Below are 21559 nucleotides of genomic sequence, written 5' to 3' on the forward strand. Positions count from 1 at the left end.
AGGGGCCAAGGCCAAGAAAAGAAACGGCAATTATTACTCTTTCTGTCCAGTTAGAACCCACATTCAGTCTCTCATCCTTTGCATGAAGAGTGGATCTTGGCAATCTATCCACTGGTTAATTAAAACTCGGTCCTCTGGCTTGGCCTTAATGATGCTTAATGAATGAGATTTTTTACTCTAAAAATGTGTGTACTTTCATTAGCTGGACTAATTAAAGTAGATAAAGGAGCTCTATTGTCTAAATTTGAATACATTTTAAAGAAATGGTGCAAGGTGATGAGTTCCCAACACAGGTCAATTGTACAAACCCCCAGGCCCCCCATCCACAGGACGTGTTGCCATTTTTAGGAGTCCAGCAACCCAGAAATCCTGAGAACAAATCTTTATTTCCTGCACACCTGTGCACAGTACCCTGTTGTAAGAATTCTAAAATAAAGAACTGTTGTAATGTAGGCCACAATCCAAATTCTGGTGAAATGAGATTAATTAGGCAATAAATCAATTAAGCTGAAAACTGATTTCAAAATACAGTCCTAACAAGTTTGACCCTTTTCATCTTAGCAGGGTTTACTTGATTGGTCATGATTTTATTTCAAATCAATAAATTAGATGTCATAAATGCAAAACAATAATTAGCAATTTTGATTCTGAGGGGTGTTTGCTTGTGTGCTGACATGGCAGCAGTAAATTCAGTACAGCTATATAAAATATATTAATTATAATATATATATAGCATGATAAATTTGCATGCTACTGCGTACTTTTATGTAACTCTAATATGTCTCCTCATTAGCTGATATGAAGGTACCAATTCATTTTAACATCATCAGCAGAAATATATTTAAATCATGTTCTTCTCATCTAGAATATTTAATGTGTTATGTGACTTCTAAGGGTCAGCATTACCAGAATCACACAGTGTCTTGAATTTCACATCAGACGTCATGGAGGATAACGTACCACAGTCCATCTCATTCCATCACTGCCATTTTAAACCGTGTTACAAAAACTCACCATGAGCAGTGAATCATACATTTCTGGATTTTCACAACTCAGACGGATTTCTTTTCGCAGAATCTTCCAGAGCTGGCTGTCCGGTCAGATTGATCTGAGACTCATTCATCAAACTTATAGAAAAAAGGAAACAATGCTGTACAGGGTTGTCAGAAAAAAAAGGCTTCATGCAGTTTCATTTTATTTATCTGTGATTTTCTTATAGTAATTTAATGTTGCAAACAGTTGAAATTTTTTGTGAAAATGTAATAGATGAAAATAAAATTTGCTTATATATATTCAGTGTTTTGCTCTTATTAACGAAAAAGCAAATCAAGTACTGTAGATTATTACATTCGTATGTTTGTTTATTTTGGTTCCTAGCAATCTGAATGGTTACTAAATGCTAAAACACATACATACTGTAATACATTTCACCCATGATTTGTGGACAACAATTTGTTGTCAGCTGTCTGCATGCACAATAATATTTTATGTTAAAGGATCTCTGCAATTATTATAAGCAATATTTCACATCAGAAAGCTCTAGAATATTTTACTGTCTTTTGTGCAGATATGCTAAGTGAGTCACTTAAATCATGGTCCATTTTCCTCACAGGAGGTCAGTCCAAAGGCCTGTGGGCAACTTTATATCTGCATCTATAAAATTTTATCTTTTTTGTGTCTTTGATTTCCTCCTGCATTTGTGAAAGATAACACTTTCTCTCTGACTTTAATAAAGGTGCTCGGCTCAACAATATTAAGAGAGACCCCACACTCCTATCATCATATCACCCTAGCCAGCAAAGGTCAATATACTGTGGGCATTGTGCCTCATCGGTGGAAAGTTCTCTAAAGGTCATATTTGCATGTGATCGAATTTTTTCCAAACATACAAGCATCTATATCCTAGTCCTTCAATATCCAAGAACTAGCACTGCTTTATTTTTAGGTGAGCAAAATAAGGTTAGGAATGAGTTGTTTGCCCTACCTTTTAGTTCAAGACAATTAATTGTGCTACTAATGCATGTTAGAAGTGTTAACAATAATAATGGGTACCGGATGCCATGTAAAGCCATCTTCAGTTCACGTGGCAGAAACGGCTCTCATTTATAACACCACATGAAAGGCAAACTGTTGTCCGGCCCAGTTGGTTGTGGTAGTGCATAGAGCTATTGCCTTTCAATTAGAAAGTATAGGTTCAAATCCCTCCTATGGCAGTGCCCTTAAACATAGTAGTTATCATAAATTGTTCAGTCATGCAAATAGTTTGATCATTTTATATAGCTTGCAAGTAAAAGTAAGGTTCTTTAGAAAAAGGTGCCAGTTAAATAAATGAATGCATATGTCTTTAGCAAGTGATTTAAAGGAAGTTATTAACCACTGTCTCAATATGATAAGGTTTGTATCATTGTAAAATGGCTTGAAGAAATGTCTTGAACACTCTGGACAGTTAATGTGTGCTTTGAAAATTACTAGCATAATAAGTAATGGAACGTGGGGGTGGTAAACAAAACTTTGCTTGCTAGAAACTCAGCAAAATAGCCATTTTAATGGTATCAGGATGATGTGTGTAAATTAATAAATAGAAACAGTAACATATTCAGAGCATCTTTCCTAACATTTTGTCAAACTTATTTAACTATGCAGGACACTTAGGACTAAATATAGCCGGACAACTACTTCAAAAATTTTTATATTAACCTTTTGCACAAATCGAAACCTGACTGTCATGAAAGCGACATTAACAAAAGAGCCATACACAAAAAATAGCATACTTTCAATAAACCTTTGCAGCTCCTCCCTTAATCCCTAAGCCCCAGATCAAATCTTGCAGTGTGCTACTATTATAAGTCCTGCTGTGAATATACAGCACAGTGAAATCATTATGGCAGCTAAACCTGGCTGGTCTTCAACGCCAACTTTTTAGTGAATCTTTTCCTTTTTCCTCAAAACAAAAGTCAGAAAGTAGCAGTGATGGTTTAGATTTATTACCAATAACATATGGCAGCTTTGAGTGGCACAGTGGCGCAGCAAGTAGCACAGCACCTGTTTGGGTATAGGTTCCAATCTGGCTCAGTTTGTTCTCTTTGTATCTGTGTGGGTTTCTTCCTGGTGCTCCAGTTTCCTCCCACACTCCAAAGAAGTGCAGTTCTGGAGTATTACTGACATTTAATTGCCCATAGTTGTGAATGACTCCGTGTGCGTGTCCACGTGTGGCTACCCTGTGATGGACTGACATCTTCTTCAGGGTGTACCCCCCCAGGCTTGCGTTCAGAGATTAGGCTATGGACACCATTACCCCGATCTGGAAAACTAGTTTTCGAAAATGGATGGATGGATATAGGACAGCTATATTTTTTTTCAATGATAACAGCAACCAAAAAGCTTTTTTATTTTTAATTAGAGATAATTGAGATATGCATCTTCACCAGCATCACACTGCAAAAGACCAATACCTCAAAATGCAGAGTCTTTGCAACACTGGTCACTTTTTCTGTGTTCATATAGCTAAAAAATTTATGATCTAGTTACCTGGAGGATGTCACAGATTCTTCTTCACCTGGTGTGTGCTTTTATTTAACAGGAAGAGCAGTGATGTAGAGTTCAGGCGACATGGATAGGGCTGTATTCAGCATCACAGCTGGAGATTGCTCTGGGACACAGAGAGCACCTCAGGTGTGGTTTTCTTTTAGCCCATGGACCCAAGCTGTCTGTGATAAAGTGATGCCATGCAGAAAATCATATCCGCTGGTCATTTCACACTTACAAATACATGAAAAAACTGTTTTAAATTTCTGACTAACTTAAATACAGTGTAGTTATATTTATATTAATAGTAACGTATTTATAAATCAAAGCAAAGTAATAGCAGGTTTTTGTGTGCAAAATTTGTGTGTCATATTGAAACAGTTTTCCATTTTCTTATTACCCAGCACTTTTTGGTTAACTCTCAAAAAGGCAAGGTTGTACTGAACATCAAGGTTGTAGTGATTGCTTTTAATTTAAGAATTAATTAACTGAAGAGTCCTTACAAAAGAGGCAATTTTTCCTTCTTCACAGTTTTCAGTTTGGTATCATTTTAGTGAAAGAAACTTTTTTACACTCCTGTTTATGCACATTTTTATTCTCATGTGGAGAGAATTTAGAGCATTATAAGTAATAAAACAACAAAATTGTATAATAAAGCAAAAATGGCAAAAAACCTGAGGAATGTATTTCACCCACAGTCCCAAGTGTTAGATATACTATTTCCATTGTGACAGACTAAAATGTTTTTTTTTTTAAACTATGATCTACTTATATATTACCAAAGACCTGCAAACAGTATTTTATCCAGCAACAGAGTGTAAATGCATTTGCAGTACTCTGTTATCATAAATATTTACAACTTACAGAGGAACAGGTTGATTGAACCACTGAAAAAACTGATCCTTTCATTACACTTTATTATTGAACATGAGTCTACATTAGAATAGTAATAGTGGTGGTGGCACAGTGGCACAACAAGTAATGCAGCTGTCTTACAGTGGCTGGGTGGTGTGAGAGGACATTGGTTTGATTCCCACTTAGTCTGTGTGGAGTTTGCATGTTGTCTCTGTGTGGGTTTTCTCCCACCATCCAAAGATATGCTGTTCAGGTTCACCCACAGTGTGTGAGTGACAGAGAGTGTGTTCCATTGATGTATGGATGAGTGACCCAGTGTAAGTCATCTTGGTGAATAAGAGGTGTGGGCTGACAACACTACATAGAGTTCATTGGAAATTGCTTTGGAGAAAAGTGTCTTCTGAATAAATAAATGTAGTAGTAGAGCAGTGTGGTCATTGCTTACATGATAGTGACATGTTTTATACTTAAATCAGTACGTGTATGTAAAACAGTGTAGGCATTTCAGCATCTACAAATATCCCTTTTTAGAACCAGCATTTTTTCTGAAATATGATATATTACATAAGATAATTATCTTTGTAAATGTCAGAAGTGGAGTAAGCCTTCTCAGAGGTGCAGCAGCATGATAAATATGCAGCAGAGTTACAGCTTTTCTTTTCCACCAGACTTCACACAACTCAGTGCTGAAGCTGAAAGTCCAGTCAAAGAACTGACACGGACATGCATAATTATTCTCATGAGTCCATATTGTTCATAGCACAAAAACAATGCAGTGTATGTTTGCAGGAGAAACACCAAATTGAGGATGGTGACACCATTTAGATTTGTTGAAATGATAATAATGGAAAAGTCTGTTTATCCATCCATAATCAGTAACTGTCATGTCAGGCCAAGAGAACCGGGATGGAAAGACCCAAGAGCGGAGTCAGAGGATCAGGCAAGTTCTCGGTATTGGGGACAGGCAGAGGGTCGGTCGATCGGCGGTCGGGGTCAGAGCGGGAATCCATGGGCAAGGTCAGGAGATGAAGCGAAGAGTCGGTCGAATGGCAATCGGAGTTGAAACGAAGATCCGTGGATGTGGTCGAGAAACAAAGCTAGGGGTCAAAACTGGAGAACGTGAACTGAGAACTGGAAATGCGTATGAGCAAGGAGTCACAAGGAAGGATGGTTGCCCCTGACGAGATTCCGCAAAGGTATGGGAGCTGAGGAGGGTCTTTTAAAGGGTGAGTGGTTAATCAGGTGCTGGAGCAGAGTCAGGTATTGTCGGTTGAGTTGTGGGCGTGGACATGACAGTAACATATTTTCAGTGCCAGGTTGTAATGGTCCAAAGCCTGTATTGGAAACATGTGGTGCAAGGCAGGTACACTCTAGGCAGGACAGTACTCTGTTAAGGAGCAATCATACATTAAGTTTATCACATATACACACAAAGAGCATTTCAGAGTCACCAGTTCAGCAGAAACATATTTTTTGGATGCAATGCAGCTGAAGGATCTGAAGAAAACAATCAAACTGCACACATACTAAGCCAGATTCAAATCAACATCCAAGCACACTGCCCCTGCAGCACCATTGTGCTGCCCTTTTTTTAGCCCAAATAAATGAAATTAAACACCCAACTCATAATTTGAAAAGCCTTTTTATAATAACTTTTTAATATGGAAATTTTAGAAACAATTAATGGACAGAACACTTACTGATTAATTAATAATAATGAAAAAAATGTTTTAAGCCACAAATATGGAAACTCAAGTTATTTCAAAGACAAAGCTTTCAGACATGATTCCATGAGGCAGGGTGGATTTTCTCAAACGAATTGTTAGCAGCTGGGTACGGCGCCAAAGACGCTGGTTTCACCGACTGTCCTCATTAGACGCAGCTGGTCATAATCACAGTAATCAGAGCTCCGACTTTAAAGGAGAGAACAGGGCCAGATGGAAATATTCACTCTCACACTAGCAGCCCATACAACTAACCCAGTGGTTTTAATCTTGAAAACATCAGTCAAAACACAAAGTGGAGGTTCAGTTGATGTTCAATTACTCCACCATTTGGAACCAAGGAAGCAGTGTGGCATTTTACCACAATGAACATGTAACAATTGGATTGAGAAGGTACATTTGTGTTTCTATAGAGAATTTGCACTAAGCTTGTCAATCCAACTTTTCAACCTTGTGAAGTCATGGTGTCAGATGCCAGTAATATTAAAAGTTGTAAGATTAATAGATAGGTAGTAAGAAAAAAAAAATCATGCTGCTTTTCAATCATCGTAACAGCTTGGATACCACCTTGAAGTGTAACCATCTAAATAGTTACTGCAGCTGTTTTTTCCCCTTTCATACGTAGCTTCCTTAAGTTCTATGTTAAAAGTTGCTGCCAGATTTAAACCATAACTTACTGCTGTTGTAAAAAAAAAAAAAAAAAAAGAAACCGCTGCAGTAACTTTAAAATAGTCTTTTCCATTTCAGTAGAAAAGCTCTGTTCATGCAGTATGTTGTAAGGCTTGTTTTTCTTTTGTCTGTTGTACGTTTCTATATTCGAACCCTGAGTCTTAGATAAAAACAAATCTTTACATGAAAGCCATAAAGATAATAAGACAATTAGGAGTGCAGTGGAGTGAGGAAAATAATTTCAGTTAATTGCACAAAGACATTTTTAGAAATGAAAAACTGCTGATGCATTTTTGTTTGTAACTGGAGCTGCAGTGTTTGCAATTTATAAAACATCGCCTGCATCACAAAACAGAATACCAGAAATGTCAAGGATTTTCCTTGTAGTAATTCTGGGAACCAGTTAAATGACTTTTCTTTGAAATTCTGACGGTGTTTGCTTTTAATCAAAAATGTCAACATGTTTTAAAGTTTGCTCTTTATCATTATTACTATAATTTGGAAAAGCTGACAAGCAGTCAGACATACAATCGCAGTGAATGTCATGACCAGTGGCAGTGAAACTCTTGGATCTGAGAGACTGGACAGAAATAATAGAATAAAGGTACTGTGATTTTACTTTACCAATAAATGAGAAAACAATACCACATGCATAGTGTTGTAAAAGGGGTACACTGTATAAAAAACAGTTTAAGTGACTTTTTACATTCCAGTACAGGCTTTGGGTGTAGTTTGTTGAATTATTTATTTATTTTTTTATTCATTCAGTGTTTGTGTGTGTTTTTTTTTTTTTTTTTTTTTTTTTTTGCATCCTGTACAGGTGTGTTACCTACATTGGTTCCCACCCCTCTCCATAATCAGTCCTGTTATCACTTCCTCTGTCTGGACCAACCACCTCCAGCCTCCACCACTTTAAAAAAACCACAATTTGCTCAGCAAACCCCAGACTTTTGTCTCACAATGCTTGTGTTTGGTCATTGACACTGTTACATTCACTCATGCGCTTGTTCAGTCATTTGTTTGATTTACTGAGAGTAGTTTATTGGTTTTGTGGTATCTCTTGATGGAAAAGAAGGCAGCTAAGCATGTCATGTGACCTTTGTATCAAAGACGTAGGTTATGCCCTAGACTCACTAGGGAAGAAGATGGTACCACTCTCCAGTTGTCATCTGCACCATTTGGCACAGTGAAGGAAACTGCACTTAGCACTTCATTATTGTTTCTGTGATTTTGTTAGCCCCTTGCTACCACTGCTCACTATTCACTTGATGTTACACTCTAGTGACCACTAGATGCCTGGGGATCTAACAAGCTAAGGTGACATATTGGATATCCACTAAAGTAAGATGAATTTTAGGAAAATAACCTACTTACTTTCCCTAACCACTTCCAAGTCTGTCTCAGGAGGTCCAGACCTATCATGGACACTCAGGTCACAAGGCCAAATAGGCTACAGCCAAAGAACAGAGCACCATTTCAGCAGACAAAATAAATACATAAAGTGTCACAAAGTAAGTACTGTGATTAACAGTACTAAAATCTAATTAAATAAGCAAAAGAGAAAACAACTCATTGCCGTATGTATTGATTGAAAATGTATAAGAGACCATGACAATTCACAACAGCCCTGCACTGGCCAAGCAATTATTGATGGATGGATGGATGGATGGATGGATGGATGGAACCACACTTTCAAAACATTTATAACTGTGTATCAGATTTGACAGGCCCCTTTTTAATCCTTGTTTTAAATCTCATGTTAAAGAAAATCTTGGCATTATGTATATTTAACCTGCATTTAAGCTCTGTAACAGCTGCAGTGATTAGAGGCATGAACTAAAGCTCTTGAGAATGAGTGACTACAGAAGAAATCAGAATGTGAAGGAAAGCAGCACACTTGAAATCTCACATAATCAGAATTTGAATGCCTGATGAAAGCATAATGTTCTTAAACTCACACATAAATGATCAGGCACTGTTCCACTACTGTGGTTTGGTCTCAGTGAGTTAGTGTTCACAGCTATGTTCTTATCCTTGAAAGACATCTTTGCAACAGGTAACAGATGCTCAGACAGTGCACTTTGATATGAGAGGTGCATGCGTTTAACTCCTGAAATGTAGTGATCCAGCTGAGAGATGATTTGACACAGATACCACGGTTAGCCTTCGGAGTAGCTGTGAGATTGAAAAGCAAAGTCAATGTCACGCCTACTGCAGCATCACACATATTGATAGTATTTCATAATGCTTGGACTTCTGGTGTGACACAGGAAAAATAAATATACAGAAAATATCCTATTCTAGTTTATTCCCAAGTCACAATTTGCAATGCAGCAAAATATACATTTTAATAAATATCTACATATTTTTCAGATTCTACCTACAGTGACTTAAAAATATTATCTTAGGCTTAAAGCTGCAGTATAAGGTAATACACCTCTATGGCCTGAGAAATACACACACAGACATTTTCTGAACCGCTTGCCTCATACGGGGTCGCGGGGAACCGGAGCCTACCCGGCAACACATGGCGTAATAGCCTGAGAAATATTTCGTTTATAATGAACTATCATATTAGTGTACTGTTAGGAGAACCTGCAATGAATAGCTTTTGCAAAGAAGTCAATTTAATAATCATGTAAGTCACATTTGATAAATATAGCCTGTAACACTGCTAAATACGGCAGACTAACATAATGGGCTTTTGCATTTTGAAGACATGGCAGATTTCAATTAAGAAAACTTGACTTACAACATTTTTCAGTTTGATAGCAGAATGACAAAGAAACTGGAGCTGGTGTACATGTTGCTATTTATTTGTATTAGCATATCTGATACCTTCGTCCAGTGTAACTTGTAGTGATTGGGTTGTATACAATTGTGAGAAAAATTTGTAAAACCTTTCAAATTATTTGTATTTCTGCATGAATGGCTCCTAAAATGTGATCCGATTGTCATGTAAATAACAACAATGAATGAGTCTTATTTAACAACACACAACAATTTTTTTTTTTTGCTTATGTTTATTGGTCAAATAGTCATTGATAGAAAAAAATGTGGTCATCTAGGACAATGACATTTATAAAAAAAAGGATTATTAAAGTCAGGTACTCTTATTGAGTTTTCTGTCCCAATCTGTACAGATTATGTGTATGATCTAAACTGCAATGTAAACGGCCATACGGTTTTGGTTACCTGTGATTCAGACTAGAATTCAATATGGTCTGATGAAAAAAAGGCAACGGAGTCTCACAAGAAGAGTTGTTGTAAAGACTTGGGACTCCATCAGTCCACAGTGAAAGGGTTGAAAAGAGTCATATGAAGCAGAAAAGATTTTCTTTGTAACCTATTGTGTGTTTGACCATTTGTGACACGTTATAAATCCAGTACATTCCAAATTTACTTGCTCCGTTACAGACTTCTTTATATGTAATTGACCTGTAACCTGTCAGCTATTTTAGGTGTCACAGTGCAACTGCAAAACCCAGTTGCACTATTAACAGTAAAATCATGCATAGTAAGACTGTCTATTTTGTTCAGTAGTTGGTTTATTTTAAACTTTAACAAATCATGTAATGCCCAATAGTTTCTAACTCTTTCTACATCAGCAGGTAGCTAGAGAAGCCCTCAGTTTTGAGAACTGCTTTCTGATGCATCGTTAATGAAGTACCCACATGAGCAATGGCTGGCTTCCTGAATAAATTCTACATATGCTGAAACGAAAGCTTCAGGTCTACGTCTCACTTCTTCCACAACTGCCGCTGCAGTTCTCTTCCCAGGCACGGTCTCCCAAAATAGTCAAGGCGATGGTATACAAATGGCTGTTCTACAGCATTACTGAAACAATGCTCTTTCGAACAGATGAGACAAAAGTAGAACTTTTTGAGACTTCTTATACAGGATTATATTAAGTGAAGGTAAAACATTGCAGACCAACACCAGAACCTGCAAGTTGTAGGCAACAAACTAGGTTTACTTGAGTCACGTGTCTGCAGCTGTGTCTCTTTCTCTTAATGTAGTGCATAAATTGTACTTTTGCTGAGATGTACGTCGCTTTGGACAAAAGTGTCTGCTAAATTAATAAATGTAAATGTAAATGTAAATGTAGAACATACTAACTTTGTAGATGGTCGGGGTGAATCATTATTCACATCATTATGTGGGGCCGCTTTTCTGACTCAGGGCCTGGACAGCTTGCAATCAACCAGGGACTGATGAATTCCAAGTTTTATCAGGAAGTTCTACAGGAGAATGTCTGCCTTATTCTGTGAGAAGTTTGCATGTTTACATTTACATTTATTTATATAGCCTATCATTTTGTCCAAAGCAAATTCCAGTGAAATCTATATAGTGTTATCAGCCCACACACCTCATTCACTAAGGTGTTTTATTCTGTACTGCACTTCACTTGCAATGAGTCATTCATCCATACATCAGTGAAACACACTCTCTCAGTCACACACTATATATGTTCTATACATGTTTTGCACTTTCCTCTGTGTGCTCTCTTTTCCTTCCTGAAGTTCAGAGACATGTGTTTCAGGTGGACCGGTGACTCTAAATTGACTATAGTATGTATGTATGAGTCGGGGTGTGGTGGCGCAGTGGGTTGGGCCAGAATCCTGCTCTCTGGTGGGTCTGGGGTTCAAGTCCTGCTTGGGGTGCCTTGTGGTGGACTGGCGTCCCGTCCTGGGTGCGTCCCCTTCCCCCTCTGGCCTTACGCACTGTGTAACCGGGTAGGCTCCGGTTCCCTGTGACCCTGTATGGGACAGGTGGATCTGAAAATGTGTGTGTGTGTGTGTGTGTGTGTGTGTATGTTTGAGTTAACCCATGTGCATGATTGCCTTGTGATGGGCTGGCATCTTGTCCAGGCTTTACCCTGTCCCATACTTTGGTAATCTAATAAGCTCCAGAAGTTGTCTTTAGAGTGGAGATATGGTTACTGACAGTACACAGATTAAGAGAAGAAATTCTGGTGTTCTTTGGTCACACAATTATATGCAAAATAAATTGGTTGGTTTAGAAAAGTGGGGAAAATAATAAAATTGTGCAAAACAACTGTGAGGATTTTTCTAAAGCCATAGCAGAAAACTAACAGAAAACTATTACTTTAAGAATTATTTCAATATTCAACGAATAGCTGTCAAGAGAGAAGCTCAATCATGTTTTGATGTTTGCATGATTTGAAAGCATGATTTTGTCTGCTTCGGACACTCTAATGAATTTCACAGGCTTTTCTCTCTGCTGCTCTAAGCTTACTGGGCTTCAGGTGACTGGGTACCCCTCATATACACATTAAATGTCAGCGACATCAAGGCATTATGTGTTCCGAAGGTCAAAAGGCAGTGAAAGAAAAAGAAAAAAGTCAAGATGATTAGGTTCCTAAAAACAATTCTGGTCTTTTTCATTTTAATGCTATTTTTACTATATACATTAAAGCATGTAGTATTAATGTAACCTGATTTATGAAATGATGAAATAAAGCTGGGTTAAATCTAGCTGGGCAATTCTGTAATCCTTGAGTTTAAAAGTGTTGAGGAGGAAAGGAACCTCAGTGTGCAAGTTTTTTTTTAATGCTTAGTTTTAATGCAACACCTTAATTTTCATTTGACGCAATGGCCTTTTAATTTATATTTAAAGGAACTTGCTTACTGCTTGTTTTTTCCACATCCTCTGGGTCATTGCTGATAAATGTTTAAACAAAAATAAACAAAATTTAAACAAAAAATGGAGTAATTCTATTTCACCTAATATGTGGGTGGTGGAAACGTTCATATATTATGCATGACACTAATGGCTTGTAATTATCTTAAGCCTGCAGAGATAATTAACGACAGGAATTAAAACAATTGACAGAAGCTTTATACTTAGACCGTGCTTAAAATACACAGCACACAATGCAGTGAAACGTTTTTGTGTTGGGTTGAATAGGATTCAAGTAATTCAACAATGATACATTTTGTACTGTCACACAAGTACCTTTGATATAAGTATGGAATCTGTATCTGTTTGCCTGCTTGTTGTTGTCATTTCATCCAAAAAAAATAAAAGTGGAATGTGAAAAAACTGAAATTTGGAATCTTATAATTTCTGACAGACAGAAGCAAGCAGCATCTTAGCTGAGGACATGGCTTTGAAACCTGAAGGCTACAGAAGCAACCCTATTGTATTACGCCTGCAGAACACAAACTGTGTCATTATGAGATGTCTAGCTCAGAAGAAAAGGTCATTATTTTAAGCAGTTTCTGGAACACATTGCTTATCCGAACAACAACGATGACAACTATAATAATAATAATAATAATAATAATAATAATAATAATAAAAAGAAGAAGAAGAAGAAGAAGAAGAAGAAGGAGTATGTTGCTAGGCACCCTAGATGAGGTACTAACCCATTATAGGGCAATCATGCACTCATATACATATTCACTCTACACATTCAGCTCAGAGTCATTTAAAGATATGTGCATGAACTGTGGTAGGAAACCAGAGCACCTTAAAGAAGCTCACCTGAACACAGGGAGATAATGTAAACTCCACACAGAATGAGTCAGATTTGAACACACATCCAAACTCAGAGGCCAGGAACGGTGATGCACCAATACTCTCAGTTGTGGTAGGAGGATGAGTATTTTAACTTGGTTTGTAAATAAGTACATTCACAAGCAACGAACAGTCTAATATCAGAACAAAATAACTGTGTTAAAGAAAGAAAACTAAAACATATTAGAGCCACACTCTCAACGTACGATCAAAGGCATCTCTTTCCAGCTCCACAGCTGGCTCTTACAGTCATCAATCCATCATCAGGCAAATAGCAGCAAGCTGTATGTAATTGGGGCAGGTTTCCACTCCACAGGTAACAGGTGCGTTGGGGTTATGCAAGGTCTGAGCATCCACTGGGTGATGCAGCCACTTGGAAAATCAAACCTGCTAAAGCAGGCACACATGCACTTTTTCAGAACCGCCTGTCCCATGTGGGGTCGCGGGGAACCGGAGCCTATCCGGCAACACAGGGCGTAAGGCCGGAGGGGGAGGGGACACGTCCAGGATGGGACGCCAGTCCGTCGCAAGGCACCCCAAGCAGGACTTGAACCCCAGACCCAGTGGAGAGCAGGACCCAGTCCAACCCACTGCCCCACTGCACCCCCCATAATCCTAAAGCAGGCACAAGAGTTGTAATTTTTAATGTACATTAGGTTATTAAAAGTATTATTTGAGTCTTAAAATCTATTTTAGTATCCTTTACCTTAGAAATATTATGCCAGCATTTAAAGTGGATTTATATTATGTTTTTTTTTTTTTTTTTTGTGTTGCAAGGAATAACTTTACAAGTATTCTTCTTAATCCCTTGAGGGGCATAGATAGACAATTAGGCTTGTCATATACCTATCTCTTTCAGAGCTATAGGAAGTGTATCAAGTAATAAGAATGAACTTGTCAAGAAAAATGTTTATTTGTTGAAAATGAATACTGTTGTAACGGGATTGTCACTTACACTTAATTAGATAAATTAAAATATGGTCTTCTAGTTACGGGCACAGTGGCCAAACCTGCTTTGGTGTAGGTTCAAGTCTGGCTCAGTCTGTGTGGAGTTTGCATGTTTGGGATAGGCTCTAGACCACCATGACCCTGACCAGGACAAGAGCTGTGCCAGTTGGCTGTTCCAACCATTGTGATTTACGACAGTGATGAGGGATACAGACTGAGTTTCTGGGCTAAGACACATCAGGGAAAGTGGAGCTTTACTATAGTACCCTTGAGGTTAACTTCAGTGGAAAAAAAAAAAAAAAAAATCTGGATGCCAGTATGAATAAAAGTCTAAGATAAGCAACCTTATTATTATAGTTGTCAAGAATAAGAACAATAAAAACAAGAAATAACAGACTAAGCAAATTTTAGTTTTTCTTTATGTCCACTGGCCACATGAGCTATAATGGTGACTGACTCTCAATAATTACTTACACCAGCACAAATAATTCAAGACCTGCAGGGCAGCCTCAATGGAGGATAATGCCCCCCAAACTTCCAGTCCTACAATCTTCTGTGTGCTTGACCAAGCAAAAATTGGTCAAGTAGCTTTTCCACAGATTATTTTGGAGCACTACGGCAGCTATCATGGCTAACTCCTTAATACGGATTTGTATGGGGAGGGGCATTTATTTACTATCTCTCAAGTAATTCTTTTAGGAAATGCCAGCTGAGCACTATTTCAGTATCACTGAAGTGAGAGTCCATGCACAAGCTAGGTTCGGTATAACAGTCTTTTCAGTCATAAAAGCAAGAACTCCTATAACTGTATGCTTTGCACTGAGTAAAGTTAGCCCTCTACCACCGAGCATGCAGTGGCTGGGACACAAGTTACTTGAAAAACCCATGTGCAGTAGCTTCTATTAATATTTCAATATTTTTTTTAACTTATATTAATAAATGAGGGGGTGCGGTGGCGCAGTGGGTTGGACCACAGTCCTGCTCTCCGGTGGGTCTGGGGTTTGAGTCCCGCTTGGGGTGCCTTGCGACGGACTGGCGTCCTGTCCTGGGTGTGTCCCCTCCCCCTCCGGCCTTACGCCCTGTGTTACCGGGTTAGGCTCCGGTTCCCCGTTACCCCCGTTTGGGACAAGCAGTTCTGAAAATGTGTGTGTGTGTGTGTGTGTGTGTGTGTGTGTGTATTAATAAATGATGGAAGATATATGTATATACTTTAAAAAAGCTAGATTTAATCTACAAAGATTTTTTTTTTCTAGATTATTTACCTACAGGGGCGTGGTGGCGCAGTGGGTTGGACCACAGTCTTGCTCTCCGGTGGGTCTGGGGTTCGAGTCCCGCTTGGGGTGCCTTGCGACGGACTGGCGTCCCGTCCTGGGTGTGTCCCCTCCCCCTCCGGCCTTATGCCCTGTGTTACCGGGTCAGGCTCCGGTTCCCCGTTACCCCCGTTTGGGACAAGCAGTTCTGAAAATGTGTGTGTGTGTGTGTGTGTGTGTGTGTGTGTATTAATAAATGATGGAAGATATATGTATATACTTTAAAAAAGCTAGATTTAATCTACAAAGATTTTTTTTTTCTAGATTATTTACCTACAGGGGCGTGGTGGCGCAGTGGGTTGGACCACAGTCTTGCTCTCCGGTGGGTCTGGGGTTCGAGTCCCGCTTGGGGTGCCTTGCGACGGACTGGCGTCCCGTCCTGGGTGTGTCCTCTCCCCCTTCGGCCTTACGCCCTGTGTTACTGGATAGGCTCCGGTTCCCCGTGACCCTGTATGGGACGAGCGGTTCTGAAAGTGTGTGTGTGTGTGTATTTACCTACATTACATTTGGGTAAATCTATTGCTTCATCAACCACAGTAAAGATAAGTGTGTCTGTATATACATGCGTGTGTGTGTGTGTGTGTATGTGTGTCTGTAGATATACAGACTACTGTATATGGTGTATAATATACAGAGAGAATGTGATCAGAACTGAAGGAGTGGGGTTACCAGAAGGCAGAACTGCAGACATACAGGACAGCTACAAGTACATTGGCATCCCACAGGTCAATGGGAACCATGAGAAGGCAGCAAAGAGGTCAGCCACAACCAAATACCTCCAGAGAGTAAGGCAGGTCCAGAGAAGCCAGTTAGATGGTAGAAATAAGATCCAAGCCATCAACATGTATACCCTACCAGTCATCAGATACCCCACTGGAATAATAAGCTGGCCACAAGAGGAGATAGATGCCACAGATGTAAAGACATGAAAGCACTTCACAATGCATGGAGGGTTCCACCTGAAGTCCAGCACTTTGGGGGGGGGGGGGGGGGGTCAGTGAGTGTCAGAGTCACTATAAAGGATGAAGCAAGCAGCATCCAAGAGTATATCAGGAAGCTGGTGCACCAGGAAAAACTGCTAAGTGAGTGTCCCAGGCAACAGAAAACAGAGGGTGATAAGGAAGATAAGGAAATATCATGGAAGACCAAACCCCTCCATTGGCTCTGCCATCAAGAAATCCTACCAGTAGTTGGAAAAGGCTGGTTTGAAGGACAACACAGAGGCTCTGACCATGACAGCACAAGAGTAGGCTGTAAGCACCAGATCCATAGAGCTCAGGGTCTACCATAGCAGACAGGACCCAAGGTGCAGGCTGTGCAAAGATGTACCTGGAACAGTCACACACACAGTAGAAGGGTGTAAGATGCAAGCTGGGACAACGTATACTGAGAGACATAACAAGTGGCTGGGATAGTGTACAGGAACATCTCTGCAGAATATGGACTGGAAGTCCCCAAGTCCAAAGGGAGACATCATCAAAGGTTGTTGAAAACAGCAGAGCTACACTTCCTATTTGACTTCAAGTTCCAGACTGACAAACAGTTGCTGGCCAACCAACCCAGACATGGTCGTGGTCGACAAGGAGCAGAAGAGGGCAATTCTGATAGATGTAACAATCCCAAATGATAACAATATCAGAAAGAAGGAGAATGAGAAGATCGAGGTTGTCTGGATATTTATTAGCAAATAAAATAATTGATACATGTGCACAGAAGGCAGGAATCCCAGGATCCAGCTAAGATACTGCCCAGCACCCTCAAACTCCAATGTCTCTGGTAGAGGACCCAAGCTTGAAGAAAACACACACAACATCGTGAAAAGTATCAGGTGCAATAATAACATTTGTTTTGATTCAAGTTTTTATTTATTTTATTTATTTTTTAATGTATTTTCACTGTTAGTGTTGTTTTTGTTTTGGTTTGAGTCTTTCATAAACCTCATCCAGAGTTGGTTGTTGGTTGTTGATATTGAGAAGGTGACCCAAATTAATGAATAAAATTTGAGCTCTATTCCTGGGGGTGGCAGGGGGTCAAAAGATCAGGAGCGGAGTAAGCATGAGGGCAGCTCTAGGTCTCGGATCACTTGACATGGGTGGCAAAACATATTGATTTGTAAAACAACTCTTAGACTTCTGACCGCAATGCGATGCCCAGACTATGATTTTTCACTATAAAAATAGCCGTACACGAACTCTACAACAGAAGAACCAAGACAAACCAGGAATTATTTTTCTTGATGTAATGCGTGCATTTTTCTTTACTTGCAATATTTATGGATCCATTCAGTGACTTCCTGAGGCACTGAATAAATACAAATTCATATTTGTTTATTTAGCTGACGTTTTTCTCAAAAGCAACTAACAATGTTAAGGTATTTCCAATTATTTATCTATTTATACAGCTGGGTAATTTCATTGGAGCAAATTTAGGGTAAGTACCTTGCTCAAGGGTACTACAGCAAGAGGTGGGGATCAAACCTACAACCTTTGGATCAGGAAGCAGTAGCACTAACAACTACACTACCAGATGTCCTAAATGGAAGTAATGGCACAATGAGACCTGTAATTCTACAGATTTCCTTTAACTAGCAATGTAAACCCTTTTCCAGCATGCCAAAATATACCATAGAAATGGACTACTGGTGCTTGTTTACTTTTCAGCATATCTTTCTGTTTGAGTGTAATGCGAGTTGTACAGAAAGCCAACAGCACTGTGTGAAACACCTCGGAAAACGAGCAGCTACACTTGCAGCTCTGCAGTCACACTAGAATACGGTCAGAGTAAAATAGATTGCAAGGTTGTGCTCCATTTTCCTTTTACTCTAGAGAAGCAAACTGGGGTCCTTGAAAATCACTCAGCCCCATTCATCAAAGGGTCTTTGAAAAATGCCAGCCAGAAACTGACTGACTGTGTAGCTCTAACCCCAGTACTTTGGGAAAGTGGAAGAGGATTCAGCTTGCAGTCCCCCTCACCACAGTTCACAATTAAAAGACATCCAGCTCTGAGCCTAGTATCTGCTCCTTTGTGAGCATCTTCTGTAGGACATGCATTCTCATTCCTACATAATTTTCACCACACAAAGAGCAGTCCAATTATACAAGGGTTTTGTTGCAGGTTGTTTTTATGTAAATGAACGCTTGGTCTGAGGACGTAATATTCCTTGCATGCGTACACATACACGGAATAAATTATGACAGGCTGCGCAGTGGAAAATAATGCATGAGGCGGTGTTGATGTGGCCATTTTAATCATGTCAACCTCTATTGCATTTAGCTGCCGCAGCTTACTAATTGAGCAAATTGTGAGTGAACTCTTCTCTGTGACATTATTTATAAGAAGTGCAAACTCTCTTTAATATGATCATGTATCATTTTGTATCCTCCTTTTTTTTCACCCAAGTAGACAACCGGCAGCAACAAGATCATATGTATGGTCCTGGGAATTTCTACATTTCTGACAGTTTTGTGCTGCAGTGGAACAAAACCAAATGGCTCTTTTTGTTCTAAGAATAGTAAAGTGTATTGTTGAACTGGGTAAATCCCTCCTAACACTGAGGGGATGTGCAGGAAGATCAGTGTGGCAAAATTTAGAAACTATTTAGAAGTCACTTTATAAGTGTATGGACTTTAGAGCTCTTGCATCCATGGATAGATGACAGTGCTGTACGAAAGATATATATATATATATATATATATATATATATATATATATATATATATATATATATATATATATAAAAGGGGGGGCGGTGGCACAGTGGGTTGGACCAGGTCCTGCTCTGTGGTGGGTCTGGGGTTCGAGTCCTGCTTGGAGTGCCTTGCGGCGGACTGGCGTCCCATCCTGGGTGTGTCCCCTCCCCCTCTGGCCTTATGCCCTGTGTTGCTGGGTAGGCTCCGGCTCCCCGTGACCCTGTATGGGACAAGCAGTTCAGAAAATGTGTGTGTGTGTGTGTGTGTATATATATATATATATATATATATATATATATATATATATGTATATTCCCCTCTTTATGCCACAGAACAATGGACAGGCTGTAGAAAATATAATCAAACAGCCACCGGAATGGCTTGCAAAAAAAATAATAATAATAATAAAAAAAAAAACTTCTTGAGGTCCAAAAAGAAGATTTTTTTGTTTAAAACAAAAAAAAAAAAAAAAAAAAAAAACAAAAGTGGAATGACAGAGTCTTTAACATCAGAAGAGAATGGAAGGAACAAAATTGATGATGCCCAGTTGGGGAAAATCAAGCATTGCTTTGGTTTTATACCACAGCAAATCTTAAGTCACTGTGCTGTAAACAAATGCTTTTGGGCTGTAAACAAATGATTTTGTTTGCAAAAAACAGCAGACTGATGGCAATGACAATATTCTGAAATTTTGCTAAATTCATGTTGAGGAACATTTAACAAAATCTTTACAGACGTTTTTAAAATGTATTATCTAGAATAAGTATTATCTATTATATGTGTGTGCGTGTTCAGCACACTTTTAGATTTGCATTAGATACTCAGAGGAAAATTCATTTCTGTCCTTTTCAGATGTATGTTTCACTCTATAGCCTTCTTCTGTCATGTGTCTTTGATTTTATTCACGTTGCATCTTTTCAGTCTCTTGGATAAAATCGAGCATTTATGTTTTCCTTGCATGGGAGATTTCTGCTTCAGAAGCAACGGAAAGTATAAATGAAAGTTTTTTCTTCTTCTGATTCAATATTTTCCACTGGGACACAGCCCTGAAGTTTCACTTTTAAATGTAAAGGTGCATCATAGTTAGACAGCAAAGGAATTTGTACATTTTGTACTGTACATTCTGACAGCTGACAATAGGAAAGAAATACAAAGCTTTATATACAATACACTGGTGCTCAGTTTTTACTGTGCTGATGAATAAAATGAGGATAACAAGTTAACCAATTTAATTTAGCAACTTAAACAAAGGAAAACTTAATTATTAGAAAACACATTATTACGTTTAAAAAATGTCAAGACTTACGAACTTTAAAACTTTGAAAGGTACTGTATCTTAATTTCAGCACAATGCTCCCAATGTCATTTTCATAGTAACAGTCCTCTTCACTTTTTAATGCTTTACCATGTCGTTCTTACTTCTTGATGCAAATTTTAATGCCTATTTCATGAATTAGCAATGTACATAGTTCCAACTTGATCAATCATACTGATTTTCACGACATGAAGCTGTTACAAAAGTTGGTATATTTTTACTAGGGCGAAAAGTTTCAGCAACAAACAACACCACCCCCCCCAAAAAAAAAAAAAAAAAAAAAAAAATAAAGAAAAATAAAAGCATGCAGAATGGTGCTAATGTGGTATTATCACTTTTGGTGTTCAAGATTTCTCCTCCTTCCCAGACCTCTCTAGTAATCCATTCCCCACAACTCCAGGTCTTGAGACAAGCCACAGTGGGCCACACAAATCAATATTTGCCAAGTTTAAACCAACGGATTATCTGTCTGTCAGGACTCCAAACAGAAGCTCTCAGCTGTGACATAAAATTTAGCTTGTCCTTTCGAATTTTGGAGGTCAGTCTATTTTTAAAATACCTTTGTCATTGATCCTCAACTTCAGCAGATACTAGAAACACTGGTGTAACTCTTTCATTTTATTCTATTATTGTTTATTTTACATTTTGCTCTTCAGTAGTAAAAGCTGCTTTTTAATAAACCACTACTAAAGTAATAAAACAATATTTGCTGTTATGTGTTAGCTATAGATGTGGGAGAAAGAAACTACTCATATTTTTGAAACAGGTCATTTTCACATGTATTAAACAGAATATTGCAAATTATTGATTTTGATTTTGTCTGTGTATCATAGTTTGGTCACAGTAAGAACAAAACCTTGAAGAAATAGCAATAGTATTATTCCAGAAACACTTTTTTTTTTTTTTTTTGCTTTGCCTCATAGGATTTAAAAAAAAAAAAAAAAAGTATTCTTTCATTAGAATAACCTGGATGTGAAATTC

This window comes from Scleropages formosus, chromosome 14 (genome assembly GCF_900964775.1).
Source record: "Scleropages formosus chromosome 14, fSclFor1.1, whole genome shotgun sequence".
NCBI lineage: Eukaryota > Metazoa > Chordata > Actinopteri > Osteoglossiformes > Osteoglossidae > Scleropages > Scleropages formosus.